This window comes from Macaca mulatta, chromosome 11 (assembly GCF_049350105.2).
Source record: "Macaca mulatta isolate MMU2019108-1 chromosome 11, T2T-MMU8v2.0, whole genome shotgun sequence".
Classification (NCBI taxonomy): domain Eukaryota; kingdom Metazoa; phylum Chordata; class Mammalia; order Primates; family Cercopithecidae; genus Macaca; species Macaca mulatta.
In genome coordinates this window covers 135903221-135918097 of record NC_133416.1, presented here as the reverse complement: position 1 = coordinate 135918097, position 14877 = coordinate 135903221, and the positions used below count along the sequence as shown (strand labels likewise).

General features: G+C 44.5%; 1 protein-coding gene across 1 annotated transcript in view; it reads right to left on the bottom strand.

The window, feature by feature from the left end:
* Positions 1–14877, bottom strand: part of TMEM132C (transmembrane protein 132C) — a 439369-nt gene that overhangs the window by 178826 nt on the left and 245666 nt on the right. The window lies entirely within an intron of this gene.

Here is a 14877-nt window from a genome sequence, read left to right as displayed (position 1 = left end):
AGGCATGGCACACCTGCCTGCCTGCTCTTCCGCTAGAATAAGACTCACACACTTATATCCAAACCCACCCACTGACCTGACAGCAGCCCTACAAAGCTGCTTCCTCTAAAGGCGGGGGGCTGTGGGTGTTCAGTATTCCAAAGCCCTTCAGAGGAAACTAACAATGGCTTAGGATCAGGGTGTGTATATCAACAAATGTGGCATTGGTATTGCTGCCGCTGTCATCGTCTCACCCAGCGAGCATGGCCCCCCAGGCCTCATGGGCTGATGACATGCTCACCGGAGGGTAGACTGGTCTACATCGTCCCTATGCATTTCCCTAGGTTTAGGCACTCGAGTTCCACCCCCACATTGTTGGCACATCCATACGCTCTCTACAGTATCATTTCTTTAACAAGTTTCTTTAATTTGGCTACTGCTTCTCTTTTTTTCGCGATGGAGTCTCACTCTGTCACCCAGGCTGGAGTGCAGTGGTGCGATCTCAGCTCACTGCAATCTCTGCCTCCAGGGTTCAAGCCATTCTCCTGCCTCAGCCTCCCAAGCAGCTGGGATTACAGGCGCCCGCCACCACACCCGGCTATTTTGTGTGTTTTTAGTGGAGATGGGGTTTCACAATGTTGGCCAGGCTGGTCTTGAACTCCTGACCTCAGGTGATCCACCTGTCTTGGCCTTCCAAAATGCTGGGATTACAGGCATGAGCCACCGCGCCTGGCCTCTTTTTTTTTTTTTTTTAACTTTAGAAAAGTTCTCTTTTTCTAAAGTTGTTTTTATTACTGCATATATAATCATTTTATTATCGCATACATAGTCATACATAGCTCTTCAAAAAGGAGCTATAGGAAAAAAATTTTTTTTTAACTTTTTCACCTAAATATACATTGAAATAAGCATATCAAAATACAAATAAAACCTGTGTGTTCATGAATCTCATAAAAGAACATCTCTTGCTGCTAGCATGTGTACAACAGTCTGGCAAGCACTGAAAATGCACAATTTAAAATACATGTTTCCTTTCATAAATGCGGCTTTGTATCTGAAATCTTTCAACACACAGGAGGGAAGAGTAGTTAGCAGGGCTCTGCATAGAAACTACTGAAAAACATTGAAAATTATTGTTCTTGTGTTTTGTTTTTAATAATGCGAGCCGGTTTCCATCGCCTCACCTGCCACCACGAGGCTTATGAACAGGGCCATCTTATTCCAGCAGCAGCTTTATGGCCTGGGTACAGGTGAGCTGCCAGTGGGGTGAGGGGAGCAGTGTCCTTTTCCAGACTAAGACCCAGACTCCTGCCCCTGTGTGCCATCCCCCTTTGATTTTTTTCTAAACTACCTGTCAGGGCAGACTTTCTGCCCCTGTCAAAGGGAGTGGAGGCCCTAGGAAATGAGGAAGCACAGGCTGGTTCCAAGGCCATAAAAAAGACTCCAGTGGTCACTACTGCAAGTTCCTAAGAGAAGTCATGTGTATGTGCATGCATGTGAACACATACGTGCCTGTGTGTGTGTACACACATGTGCTTGCACCTGTGCGGTTATGTGTGTGCATGCATGTGTGTATGTGTGAAGCCACAGAAACCCAGCTCTCTTCCCTGCCTGTAGAACTCCCTGCTCTCTCATTGACCAAGATGGACAGCCACTGTCAGTCCATCTGGAACAGATTCTCCTCACCTCTTTCAGGTCGGCTGTGACAACAGTTGCAGTCAAACGTGTTTCCAATTGAGCGCGCTTTTTCATCTTCTGTTTCGCTTATCAAACACTGACCCCTTTTGGCCATTACCTTTTGCTGCCTTTTACCATTTACTTTGATCTTGGGTGCTAATGAAAACTTCCATATCAGTGACTCATCAAATGCCAGAGCTCAGAGAGCAGCAGGATTTCCTAAGCATTGTTGCTACTTCTAACTCTATTATTTCTTTTCCCCCCGTTCTGGTCCCCAACAAGGGGCTACTCCTATAGCAAAACTTTAGCAAAAGGAATGTTTGTTCGTAAAACAATTACCAATGTTTTGCTTCTGAAAGTTTGCTCCCAAGAACTCCCAATTCCACCTTCCCACGCTTCTCCTTCTCTTCTTTCATTGAAACTTCAGGCTGATCAGTATGAAGCAAACAGTGGTGCTCTGGCTGTTACATTTTCAGGAATTTGGCAAGCTAGCTCTCAAACACAGCAATTATTCAAATATAAATCATAATTGTACACATTAATCTATGTTAGAAAAAAGGTAAAAAATGCTCAAAACTCATCACTGCCTAATTATTTCATGACAATTTGATATTATCTGTGCTCTTGAGTTTATGCATATATATCTGTATGGAATGAGGAAAATGCTATCTAAAGAAGTGCTGTTGAAGGCCGGGCACGGGGGCTTATGCCTGTAATTCCAGCACTTTGGGAGGCTGAGGCGGGTGGATCACAAGGTCAGGAGTTTGAGACCAGCCTGACCAGCATGGTGAAACCTTGTCTCTTCTAAAAATACAAAAATTAGATGGACGTGGTAGCGCATGCCCGTAATCCCAGCTACTCGCGAGGCTGAGGCAGGAGAAGCGCTTGAACAAGGGAAGCAAAGGTTGCAGTGAGCCGAGACTGTGCCACTGCATTCCAGCCTGGGCAACTGAGCAAGACTCTGTCTCAAAAGAAAAAAGGAAAAAAAAAAGGAAGTGCTATTGGATGTGTGCTGTCAACTCCATATTCAGTGATGTCAGGTAGCCTGAAATTGGCTACGGTGACAGTATTTCACACCACAGAATTTGGCAACCCGTATCAATCAAGGTCTTTTTCCTCTGGGAAGCAAGATGTTAAACATTGACCAGTACAGCCTGGTGAAGGGCTGGCTGCTGTGCTGTAAGGGGTGATCTACATAGAAAAATGTCCCCAGCATCTTGCATGGCAATGACTGCTTCGTTCCTATCAAATCATCGTTAGCCTGGGTGCATCGTCTATGCCTGCGGAGATTCCATCTGCACATCTCACCACTCATCCTGCTCCCGCCTACTTTCTGCCTTTTTCAGTCCTACTCCATGTCCTAGGAGGCTGACCTCTAAAAATAGAACCACTCAGGGATCCCTTCCCTTCTGGCTCCCAGGAGGTTTGGCCAAATACCAGATTGAAGGGTAGGAGGGGAGAATTTTTAAAATGTCATAATTTTGCCATTATCATGCCTAATAAAATTTATAATTTTCTAATATAAACATTTCCCTAATCATCTCAAAGATACTGTTTTTCTGTAACTGCTTTGAACCCATCAGAATCCACAGGGTTCACATATAGCATTTGGTTATGTTCTTATATCTCCTTTATTTTTACTTTTTTTTGTTGTCTTGCTCTGTCACCCAGGCTGGAGTGCAGTGGCATGATCTCGGCTCACTGCACCCTCCACCTCCCAGGTTCAAGCAATTCTCCTGCCTCAGTCTCCTGAGAAGCTGGATTACAGGTGTACACCACCACGCCCGGCAAATTCTTGTGTGTTTTTAGTAGAGATGGGGTTTTACCATTTTGGTCAGGCTGGTCCCAAACTCCTGACCTCAGGTGATCCACCCGCCTTGGCCTCCCAAAGTGCCAGGATTACAGACATGTTATCGGTATTACGCCTGCCCCTTATATCTCTTTTATTCTATTACTAGAAAAAGAAGTGTCTCCCACGTTTTCATGAAATTGACAGTTTTTGAAATACTAAGTCACTTGTCTTATAGAATACCTATATTCTGGATTTGCGTCATTGAATTGTCATTTAATTTTTTCTTGTATCCTTTGCATTTCCTTTAAACTGGTTGTTAGATCCAGACACATGAGAAGATCCAGATTTAATGTCTAGGCAAGAACGCTGATGGGGGGGGGTGCTCTGTGTTTGTTACTGCGTCATACACTGAGTCCTGATGGAGTGCACCCGTACTGCAACGTTTCATATAAAATATTTTTACATTAAAACATTTCTGAGATGAACAGTGTTATAATTATAAGTGAGTGTTATACAGGGCAAGGCAAGATGATATCTGCCTGTTAGGAATACTGGTTGGGCACCAATTTGGAATGACTGTGAGGTGTACCATTCTGGAAAGGGTCAAAAGGCAAAGTGAATTTTTAGCCTTGGAACTAAAATCCCCGCCGAGTCCCAGCAGTTGACAATAACTTTTCCTGAGCCGGGAAATCTGTCCGTCCAGCCCTGAATACACAGCTCTTCCGGGGGTATGTTCATGGAAGGTTCCAATCCCATCCTACTGTGAATTATCCACCCAAAGCCCCATGGTGAGCCATGGTCTAAAGCAGTGTTCTCAGGGGTGCTCTGTGCTCCAGGAGACACTGAGCAGTGTCTGGAGGCATTTTTGGTTATCGTGAGCAGGAGTGGGGGTGATACTGGTATTCAGTGGGCGGAGGCTGGCAGGGGATGTTGCTGAACAACCTACAATACACAGGACAGCTCCCCTCACCACCACACCAACCAAGAACTATCTGGCCCCAAATACCAACAGTACCGAGGCTGAGAAATTCTGTTCCAAGGCAGGGTAAGCAGAGCTCGGAAGAGTGAGTGTGGCAAGCAGGAGACACTGCTGTGTGATCACCAGAATAGCCCAGCCACGCTCCCCAAAAACACTGTCCATGCATTGGCTGCTCTGAGGTTATGATGCTGTGAGCCTACATGAGAACGCAGTGAAGAATTTTTATGAGCTTGCCTTACCCATTTCAGAATGTATACTGGCACAATGCTAATTGAATTATGGGAGAATAAACTATCAGGAAGACAGATCGTGCTGTGGTCCAGGAGAGTTTCAACCAGAGCCCATAATGCGTGAGGGCACAAAATTCCACAGATGAGACTCCCCCAGTGATTTGAGTCTGGAGGCTGGCCAACAGAAGACAAAACCAAGTCTTTTTTTGCTGCCCTGACTTACCAGGTTCTTGTGGAAGTGGGGACGTAGCCCTGAAGTCAGTGCCCTGCTATGTTTGTGTGAGAATGTCCAATCATAACAATGACAGCAACAGCTGACATGTCTTATTAATATTGCTATTATCAGCCAGGCTCTCTTCTGTTTTCCTTGAATTATTTTTTAAAAACGTCCTAGCAGCTTCATTGAGTAGATTCTTTTGCTATGCTTCTTTTTTCAAACAGATGAGAAAAAAAGAAACCACACACACAGAATGGTTAAGAAATGTGCTCAAGATCACATAGGGAGTAAACAGGAAAGAGTGAGGGGTTGACCCATGCACTCTGACTACAGAGTTAGAACAATCCTAGGCAAGTGTTGGCTTGAAAATATTGCCCCTGACGCCATGCTTTTTTCCACTATGGTAGGGGAAATGGTATGGATGTAACACACACACACACGCCCATACATGCACATTCACATACATGTACGTTCACATACACCAACACCCCACTGCTAACTTGATAGGAACCAGACTTCTCTTTGGTCAAGAGTCACTGCTGCAAGAGAATGTATTAATAATAAAACCCCAAACGGGCAAAAGAGCCCATCCATCAAATCCTTAATGGCTCCTTAAGTAACTTCTTACAGGTAAGTGCGGCTTCCTTGAAAGACTCAGCGGCCAGGCACTGAGGAGCTTTGGCAGGGAAGATGACTTCGGCACAGCCGCCCTATCAATATTGGATGAGGCTGACCTACTGACTCACCCCCGAAGGAGCCCTGGTCTCTCCCCAGCGCTGCTTTCCCCAGCAAGTTAGTAAAAACTCTTTCGTAAAAAACAGCTAAGCATGAGATGATAGCACCGGGCTCCTGGCTGGAGGTGGCATTACCTCCCGGCCACTTTCGTGACTCCACTCCCAGTGCCCCAGGAATTCATCTTTCTTTTGTTCTTATCATGTTGGGGTGCAATTCTGGACACAGCGACCACCCCTGGTTGCTTTCCAATTCTTGCACAAAGTTCCCTGAATTTCTTTCTTAACTGCAGCAGAATGTCCTCTGGAAGGTAACCAAGAGGGACTTCACGAGGGTGCATGGGCCGAAGCGGATCTTCCTGGCTTACCAGGGAGTCAGGCAGTGAGGTGCGGGGATTACAAGTGTGTGCTTTCAGGCCCACCTGCCTGGGCTCCCAGCTCGTCTCTGCCACTATCTAGGTGTTTTCTATTCTTGTTTATTCCTTAAGGCCCTGCATGATCTGTTCCCCATGCTGTTGCTCCCACCTGCCTCTCTGGCCTCACTTTGCAGCCCTCATTCACAGTAATCCAGTCCAGGCTCTGTCCTGCTGCTACCACCTCTGAGCCTTGTTCTCACTGTTCCCTCCTCCGGAATGCCTTTCCCCCAGGTATCTGCACGGCTGGTGTCTTCACTCCCCTCCTTCTCCACTCAAATCCCACCTTAGACAGACTCATCTAAAGTGGGATCTGCCTTATCTTCTCTATCCTTTATTTGACTTTATTTTTCTCCATAGCCTTTATCACCCTCTGACACATATAGTTAATACTTTTTGTAGATGTGCCTCCCCAACTAAAATCTAAACTTCATCAGAGCAAGGATGCTATGGTCTGAATGTTTGTATCATCCCCGACTCACGTGTTGAAATCCTAACTCCCAAGGTGTTAGCTTTAGTAGGTGGGGCCTTTTGGGAGGCGATTAGGTTCTCAGGGTGGAACCTTCACGAATGGGATGTGTGCCCTTATAATAGAGGCTGAAAGAGGCTCATCCACTCCACCTCGTGAAGATACAGAGAAGGCAGCACCTACAAACCAGGAAGGCACCTTCACCGGACACTAAAGCTGCAGGTGGCTTGATCTTGAACTTCCCAGTCTCCAGAACTCTGAGAAATTAAACTATGTTGTTTACAAGCCACCTAGCCTATGGTATTTTCTTACAGCAGCCCTAAGGGACTAAGACAAAGGACTTTGCCTTCTTTGTCCATTGCAATACTTCTGGCATCTAGAACAGCTCTGGGCACATGACACACACTCAAAATATTTGTTGGTCAATTTCAGTAACTCCTTACTTACCAGGCAACTGCCTTGTGACTGACCCTGAACTTGGTTTCTGAAATATAGAAATAAGGCCCAGAGTCATTCCTGCAGCAAGCACATTCTGTGGCATTTATGTCTCTTTTCTGCTCCCAATGTGGTAGCCCGTGGAGGTCGTGCCATTGTCTGCCATCTGGGATTGTCATTTTTATAAGGCAGGGGTCATATGTATGTGGTTCTCCAGGTATGAAGACAAATTTCAGGCCTCTTTGATGCCAGGGGCACTTTATGTGACATCAGCAGCCAATGGCACTGCTGCACCAAAGGCAGGCCAGGAGTCCCAGGTATTTCTCCAGAAGGCTAACACAGATCCCCAGGGCTAACAGCTCAGCTCATCATATGTGAGCGCCTTCTCAGGAACCTGGGGCACAGAGAGGCTGAGTCACTTACAGCTTGACAGGGGTAAGGCCGATGGGCTCTAGAAGCTGCATTCTTAATTCTTGCATTGCAATAGATCATATACCTCTCAGAAGGGCATGTGCAAGACTCAGATCAGCCCTGTATGCCACTGAAACAGAGCACATGTAAGCACTTGGTGTTACTATTAACACTTTGAGCTTCAAAAGTCAGCTCAACAGATGCTTTAAAAAGCAAGACATTTAATTATTCCAAAGAACAAGATGTATGGAGGTTGGCAGGTGTGGGGTTGATCTCTCATTGTGTCAAGGGAGTTGCCATAGCTGTTAACATTATATTCTTTTACCACTATTCAAAGGAGAGAGAGAGAGAGAGACAGAGAGGTGCAAAGGATTTCTCTTCAAAGGGCTTTGTTCCTGAAACACACCAGAAATCTTCCCTTTATGTCTCATGGGCCAGATGACCACCCAAGCTAGAATGGAGTGCTTGGAAAGGCACTCCCTATCACAACCGATTGGAATTAGACCAATCATGATTCATCCTCCGAGACTCCAGGAAAGCCCACCTTCCTGAGACCAGGGTACCTCCACCTGCAATCTAACAGCATCGGGCTCCTCTTAGAGGTACAGAAGGTGGCAGGCTACTGGGCATCGAGCCAGTCCTCTCAAGGGTCTGCCTCATCAGTTATCCCGGCGGGATCTTTCCAGATCAAGCATCAACAACTGCTACAGTGGGCAGTGACTAGGGAAGGACAGTCTCCTATCCCACTCCTCAGACAAGGGCATTTCCGTACTCACAGAGCACCCCGGGCAAAGCAGGGATAAGAAAGCATCAGGCAGGCATCGTGGAAAATCATAGTTCTCGGCTCGGCGAGTGGACAGCTGGCATTTACACCCTAAGTCCGTCCACATCTTTACAGAGAACTGACAGGTTACCTACAGGGAGACATGGCGTTTCCACCTGTGCCCTTTCTGTAAGTAAGAAAGGAAATGAGAGCAGAGAAACCCACCGACCCCAAAGCCTGCTTCAGAAGCACAGTGCAACCCGGAATCTCACCGCAAGCTTCTCACGGTGGAATTTTAATGAGTAGGCTCGTTTTCTCCCAATTCACAAATTACTGTTTGTAGCTTCCTCTTTGATGAACTCTTCCCTGGAGTCTGCCTTCCAGGGTTAGAATTATATTCTTAGTTGGAAAAAAAGGTGATCAACAAGAGAAAGAAGTAATACCCAGGGCCATAAATGACAGCCTATCCACGAGCTATGTAGGGCTAAAGCCAGCAGGGGAAGGGCTCTCTGCAGAAAAGCCACGTGTTGGCAAGCGACAGCTCTTGGGGCTTATTCACACGAAACGGCTGCGTTTGGGTCCTGGTGAGACGGTTTATGCCACTGTTAATGTTTTGAATGCACACTCCCAATGCCCCCCTGTTACATGGTGACTAGGATTGTATGCTACACACTCCCCAATTTTTTCCAAAGGGTACCCCATAGATCAAGGATTCAGTTGCTCTGGACTCTACAATAGCTCTCTTCCCTTCTAATAACAGAATCCCACCTTAAGCCAAGGAGCCCATTCTGTGTTGTTGTAGTACCGAGAAACCGGTATAACTCACAAGAATCACATCACCCTGGCCATGGCAATTGGTTCAGAAATGCGCCATGACTCAAGCCTTTTTTTTTTTTTTTTGAGATGGGGTCTTGCTCTGTTGCCCAGGCTGGAGTGCAGTGGCACAATCCTGGCTCACTGTAGCCTCGACCTGCAGGGCTGAAGCAATCCTCCCACCTCAGTCTCCTGAGTGGCTGGGACTACAGGTGTGCGCCACCACACCTGGCTAAATTTTTTTATTATTTGTAGAGTCAGCGTCTCGTGTTTTCTTTTTTCTTTTTTCCCTAGGCTTGTCTGTAACTCCTGGGCTCAAGTAATCCTCCTGCCTCAGCCGCTCAAAGTGCTGGGATTATAGATGTGAGCCATCATGCCAGGCTGAATCAGAGGTTTTATTTTGTTTTTTTTTTTTTACAGATTTTTCTGATACGGTAATAGGGAAAGAACTTCCCTTTTCAAGGGTCATTAAACAAGGAGGTTGTGAGTCTGTGCTGCTGGTGACGTCTGGTCTACCTTGTGGAATATTCCTGGGAAATGGAGAGAAAGATAGACCCTCGGTAACACCATTCAAACTCCTGGGTCCGGCTCTGCTTGAATCTAGTTCTGTCTCCAGATTTTTCAGCTCAAAGAGAGAATTAGTTTTCTTTTTAAAAAACAAAGTGGTAAAATACGCAAAACATAAAATTTAGCATCTTCAGCATTTTTAAGCATACAGTTGAGTGGCATTAAGTATAGGCACAGTGTTGCATGACCATCATCACCATCCATCTCCAGAATCTTCTCAAAATGAAACTCTGCACCCATTAAACACAGTCCGTTCTCCCCTCCTCCCATTCCTTGACAACCATCATTCTGCTTTCTGTCTCTATGAATTTGACTGCTGGAGAGATCTCATGTAAGTGGAACCCTGCAGTATTAGTTCTTGTGTGACTGACTGTCGTATTTCACTTATCACAGGGTTCACAGGGTTCATCCACGTTATACTGTGAGTCCGAATTTCCTTCCTTTTTAGGGCTGAATAATACTCCGTTGTAGATCCATGCCCCATTCTGCTTATCCATTCATCTGTTATAGGCACTTGGGTTGCTTTTCCCGTCTGACTATTGTAAACACGGTGGCTATAAACATGGTTGTGTAACTATCTCTTTGAGTTCCTGCTTTCAATTCTTTTGTGTATATACCCAGAAGTGAAACTGACGGATCATTCAATTTCCTTTTGTTTTTTTCTTTAGCAGTCTCGGTTAGGGTTCTGCTGCGTGCAACCAAGAGTAGGCTATTTAATACCAAGGACACCTTCGGCTTCAATGCCAATAATAATAATAGAATATTCCCAAATAAAGACTTGGCCCAGCTTGCTTTAGCCACATCTCAGTAATCATTTTGGATAGACATGAAACAAATCAAATCTCATTCAATATTTCTTAAATGGAGGGGCACTTCTAAAACTTCAGAAACTCTTTTGATTGCTCTGTCTGCCAAATTAATTAAAAACAAGCTATCGCCATGTAAATGTGGGAAACAAAGCATTCACTAACCAATGATGAAGGTTGGCTAGGGATTGAACATAACCATAACCACCTTCTGAATTTGAGCTCCAATGGAAAATGAAAATAAAATAACACAACCGAGCAATGCCAAGAAGAAACTCATAGAAAATATACAGTCTAGGGACAATTGTAGAGAAGGGGTAGTGCAGGGCTAGCAATCTCAAAAGCCTTTGATAGAGGAGGCTGTGCCCCAGTCTGATTCTGCCACGAGTAGCTCTAGACACCAACTGTGTGTATGAAAATGGAACTGTGTGGCTCCTTGAATACCCACAGGCCTCCGAGGGTAGCACCTGAGTGCAGTGGCAGCTTGATGTGTGCGCTGCTAATTGTTAAGACAAGATGTTACAAGGGTACCTCCAAAATAGCTACAGGGAACATACACCCCAGCGTTCTTGAGATAGCATGGGGTTTGGAATTTCTCCTCTGTTTTCTGGCCATGTGTCAAGGCATGGTGTCCCAAGTTTAGGTATGGAAAATACAGTCCTCACAGAAGCAGCAACGCACAGCTCAGCTCCGACCGGCGAATCACTGAACAAAGACCTCATGTATTTAGCTGCATGTGAGGACAATAATGAGACTAAGTGAATTATCTCTACAGTCATCTTTACCTCCCTGGCCATGCAACACAGGAGTGAATCACATAATTTTGGACAAGAAGCTGTTGACAGGGATTTTTACATAAAATATTCTTATTCAAAATTTTTGTAAGGACTTTAAGTATTTTAAAAATATTGTGGAAAAACACAACAAAATATATCTGAGCACCAGATTCCACTCTTGAGCTATCATTTGTAACTTCTGCCTTCTCAGGACAGGCTACCGAACTTCCATGAACAAGGGAAATCTAGCCAAGTTCACATCAGTAATCTGGTAGGGTAGATATTGCTAGCTTTCTAACCAAATCAAGGATGGATTTGTCTCTAACATTGAGCATCTAGTTAGTCCTGTATAATCTGTTAAAATTATTAAGAATATACGTATATATTAGTTAGGGTATAGTAATCTACTGTAACAAAGAAATTCAAAAACACTTGCTTTAACAATATGTGTGTTCCCACCAGGGCCTGTTGGAAGGTGGGGGCTTGGGGGAGGGATAGCATTAGGAGATACACCTAATGTAAATGACGAGTTGATGGGTACAGCACACCAACATGGCACATGTATACCTATGTAACAAACTTGCACGTTGTGCACATGTACCCTAGAACTTAAAGTATATATGTGTGTGTGTGTATGTGTGTGTATATATATATATATATAAAACAATATGTGTGTTCCCTTCTGTCTGTTAGAACAGAGATAATCACTTTGAGGATGGTAGAGATGTTCTCCAACTCTCATACCAGTGGTTCTCAACAGGGGGGAATTTTATCTTGCAGTGAATATTTGGCAATGTTTGGATATATTTTTGATGATCAATGTAAGAATTAAAGAAAGAGGAGAGAAACACGAAGGGTGGCTTGACAGTTAGCAGGTTTATTTTAAACCTGGGAGTACACCTTAATAAGCACATTCCTTTCAGGTGCACTAAGATAGGGAAGCTAAAGGCAGACTCAGGGGATGTTCCTGCAGCCACAAAAAAATGCATGGGAACAAACACACAACTCTGCCTCCCAGATAAGCAAAACAAAAAGACACAGAAGCAGTCCAAGCCTCTAACAAACTCTTCAACCCTAAATCCTTAAAAACTCTTAGTCTGTAAAAGAGTGCAGCTTCTGACCTAACTAGGTCAGAAGTTCCTCTCAGGTTTAAAATAAATCTGTTAAACTGTCAAGCCACCCTTCATGTTTCTCTCCTCTTTCTTTAATTTTCACAATCACATCTGGGGAATATGCTACTTGCATTTAGTGGATAGAGTCCACAGATGCTGCTGGATACCTTATGATGAACAGGACAGTCTCCTCCAACAAAGAATGATCTTGCTCTAAAATGTCAGTAGTGTTGAGGCTAAGAAATTCTGTGGTATACATATCTTCCATCTCTGGGTCTAAGGTGGCTGCTGCAGTGACAGACATTACATCTGTCTCCCAGACAGTGGAAGGGTGAACCAAGGGTTCGTATTTATACCTTTTCAGGACATACACTGATAAAAGAAACACATCTCTTTTGCTCACATCCATTAAAAGGGAAACACAGTCTTTATCCTGGGTAGTCCTGGGCCCAGCTAAAATCCAAAAGCTCTGTATTGTCGAAGAAAGAAAGAAGAAAACGTTGGTAGACATCTACAGTCTCTGACACACTGACTGAGAGCATGCGGGGGTGATATGTGGACTCCTGAGCGAGGGCTCCGAGATGGTCAGGAAGTGGTTTCTGAGATGACATCTGTGATTTTCAGAGCACTGAAGAGGGGAAAGGGTGTCTGGGGGAACAAAGCAGGTGCCTTTGCAAGTCACTTTAAAGTTGGGGAGGGCAGGGGGTGACGGTCATTCCTCTGAGAGTTTAAACGGATCATGATTGAATTAAATGATATGAGAGGGGCTTAAGTCCTAGAGATTTAATCATAAACAGAGTCTGAGACCAACAGGAAGAAAACCAACGAGCTTGAAATAACACGTGTTTTATGTGGTTACTGAAAGTAACCAGGGGCAAGACATTGAAAACAAAGAGGGGCAGAGACCTAGCAGAAGTCAGGGCCGCGCAGGCAACGTCGGAGGAGGTTTCTGGACATTACAGTCGAGGCTTGGCAGGGCACACTCTCGAGGGGTCTCACTAACTGCCAACCCCTCATTCTTCCTTGTCAATAGTCCCAGATTTTGTTCACATTTTGACTGGCTAAGTAATTCAAGTGAGGTTGGCCTCTTTCCCCAGCCCTAGGGGAAAAAGTATTAATGAGAAGACAACAGACTTGTAATTCCATTTCCCCTACCAGTGATGGATTTAGAAATAAACATGGATTTCAGTTTTGCCCAATAATAAGGAAGGCTTAGTCCGTGGGGCTGTAAGATTCTGGAAATAATTTCCTTGACCTTAAAGGACATAAGGAAGGGCCATTTTTTTCTTTATCCTGGACACGTGCCTTATAAAGATTTGATGAATGCAGCTGTAGAAGCCACCGTAAGACTTTGAAGGGACAAATATAGGGACAATGTCTAGCACAGCAGCCTTCATTGTAAGGATGAAAACTTGTTGCAACTTATCATGGTTCATTCAGGACAGTCCTAGTTTACACCTGCTGTCTTGGAATAATGATTACTAACACATTCTTTCACTCTGAAAAATTCCCACTTTGCATAATAAAATGTGGTCACCTTCCCGACAGGCAATGGTTACCTAAGCCATAGTTTGTCCATAGTCTGGAATTCTCTGCAGCCGTAAAGGAGAATGAGGTAGAAGAGGTATCTGTACTAATGTGGAAAGTTCTCCAGGATGTACTGATGAGGGAAAAATGAAGTATTGCAAAGTGACGTGAAATACTGTATCTTCTATGTTTAACACCCCCCACACAAATGCTAAACATTCATCATTTTATGTGTAATATGTAAATGACACATAATAATATAAAATATCCTTAGGAGTCCACTCTCTCCATGCCAAACACCCTTCTAAGTTCTGTAAATAAATTAACACATTTAATACTCATTCAAACCCAGCGGGGGCGAGGGGGCGGTGGTACCATTATTCCCATACGACAGATAGAGAAATAGACACAAAGGGTTAGATAAGTTGCCCAAGTTCCTGCATGGCTAGTAAGTGTCTAAGCTGGAATTCAAACCATGGAGTCTTTTGCCTTTTGCTTCTGAAATGATAACGGTGTGGCCCTGTGTGCACATGTGCATGCGCGCGCGCGCACACACACACACACACAGATTCACACATTAATGTGTAATTCAAGGGGATAGGGTAGGCAGTTTAGATTGGAGCTGAAGATCAAAAGAAGTATTACTTTTATATGGAATACTTTTAAACATTCACAAAAGGTATCTTCATGAAATTTTTGCATAATTAAAATACAGTAGTTACTTTTTAGATCCAGTGAAAAGAGGAGGAAAGGTCTCATCGTGGGCCCTACGTGTGGCATCAGGTCCCGTTCTGTTGTCCAAGCACCTTCTTCTTTCTGAACTACAACATCCCTCGGTCTCTAAGAACAAGGATGCCAAACCAGCAAGCCACAGGGCAAGAGATGCCGGCATGGACACCTGCGTTCCAAGGACGCCGCCTGAACTTTCCATCTTGTCCTCTCTTCTGAAGCTGTTGTTGGTAAAACTCGTGGGTTAATTGCAAAACAACTCCAGACAAAAATAAAAGACTCCTAGAATATATATCCAGGTGCTTTCTATTTCCATCTCATTAATTGTCAGCACATTATTTCATTTTCTGCGCAAATAAATCAGTGGCCCAGAAAATGCAAGCTTTATCCACCAGGGCCCAGAAAGCGCAGGGCCGAGCCCTAGAGCCTTCAGCATACGTTTGTTTGTGCT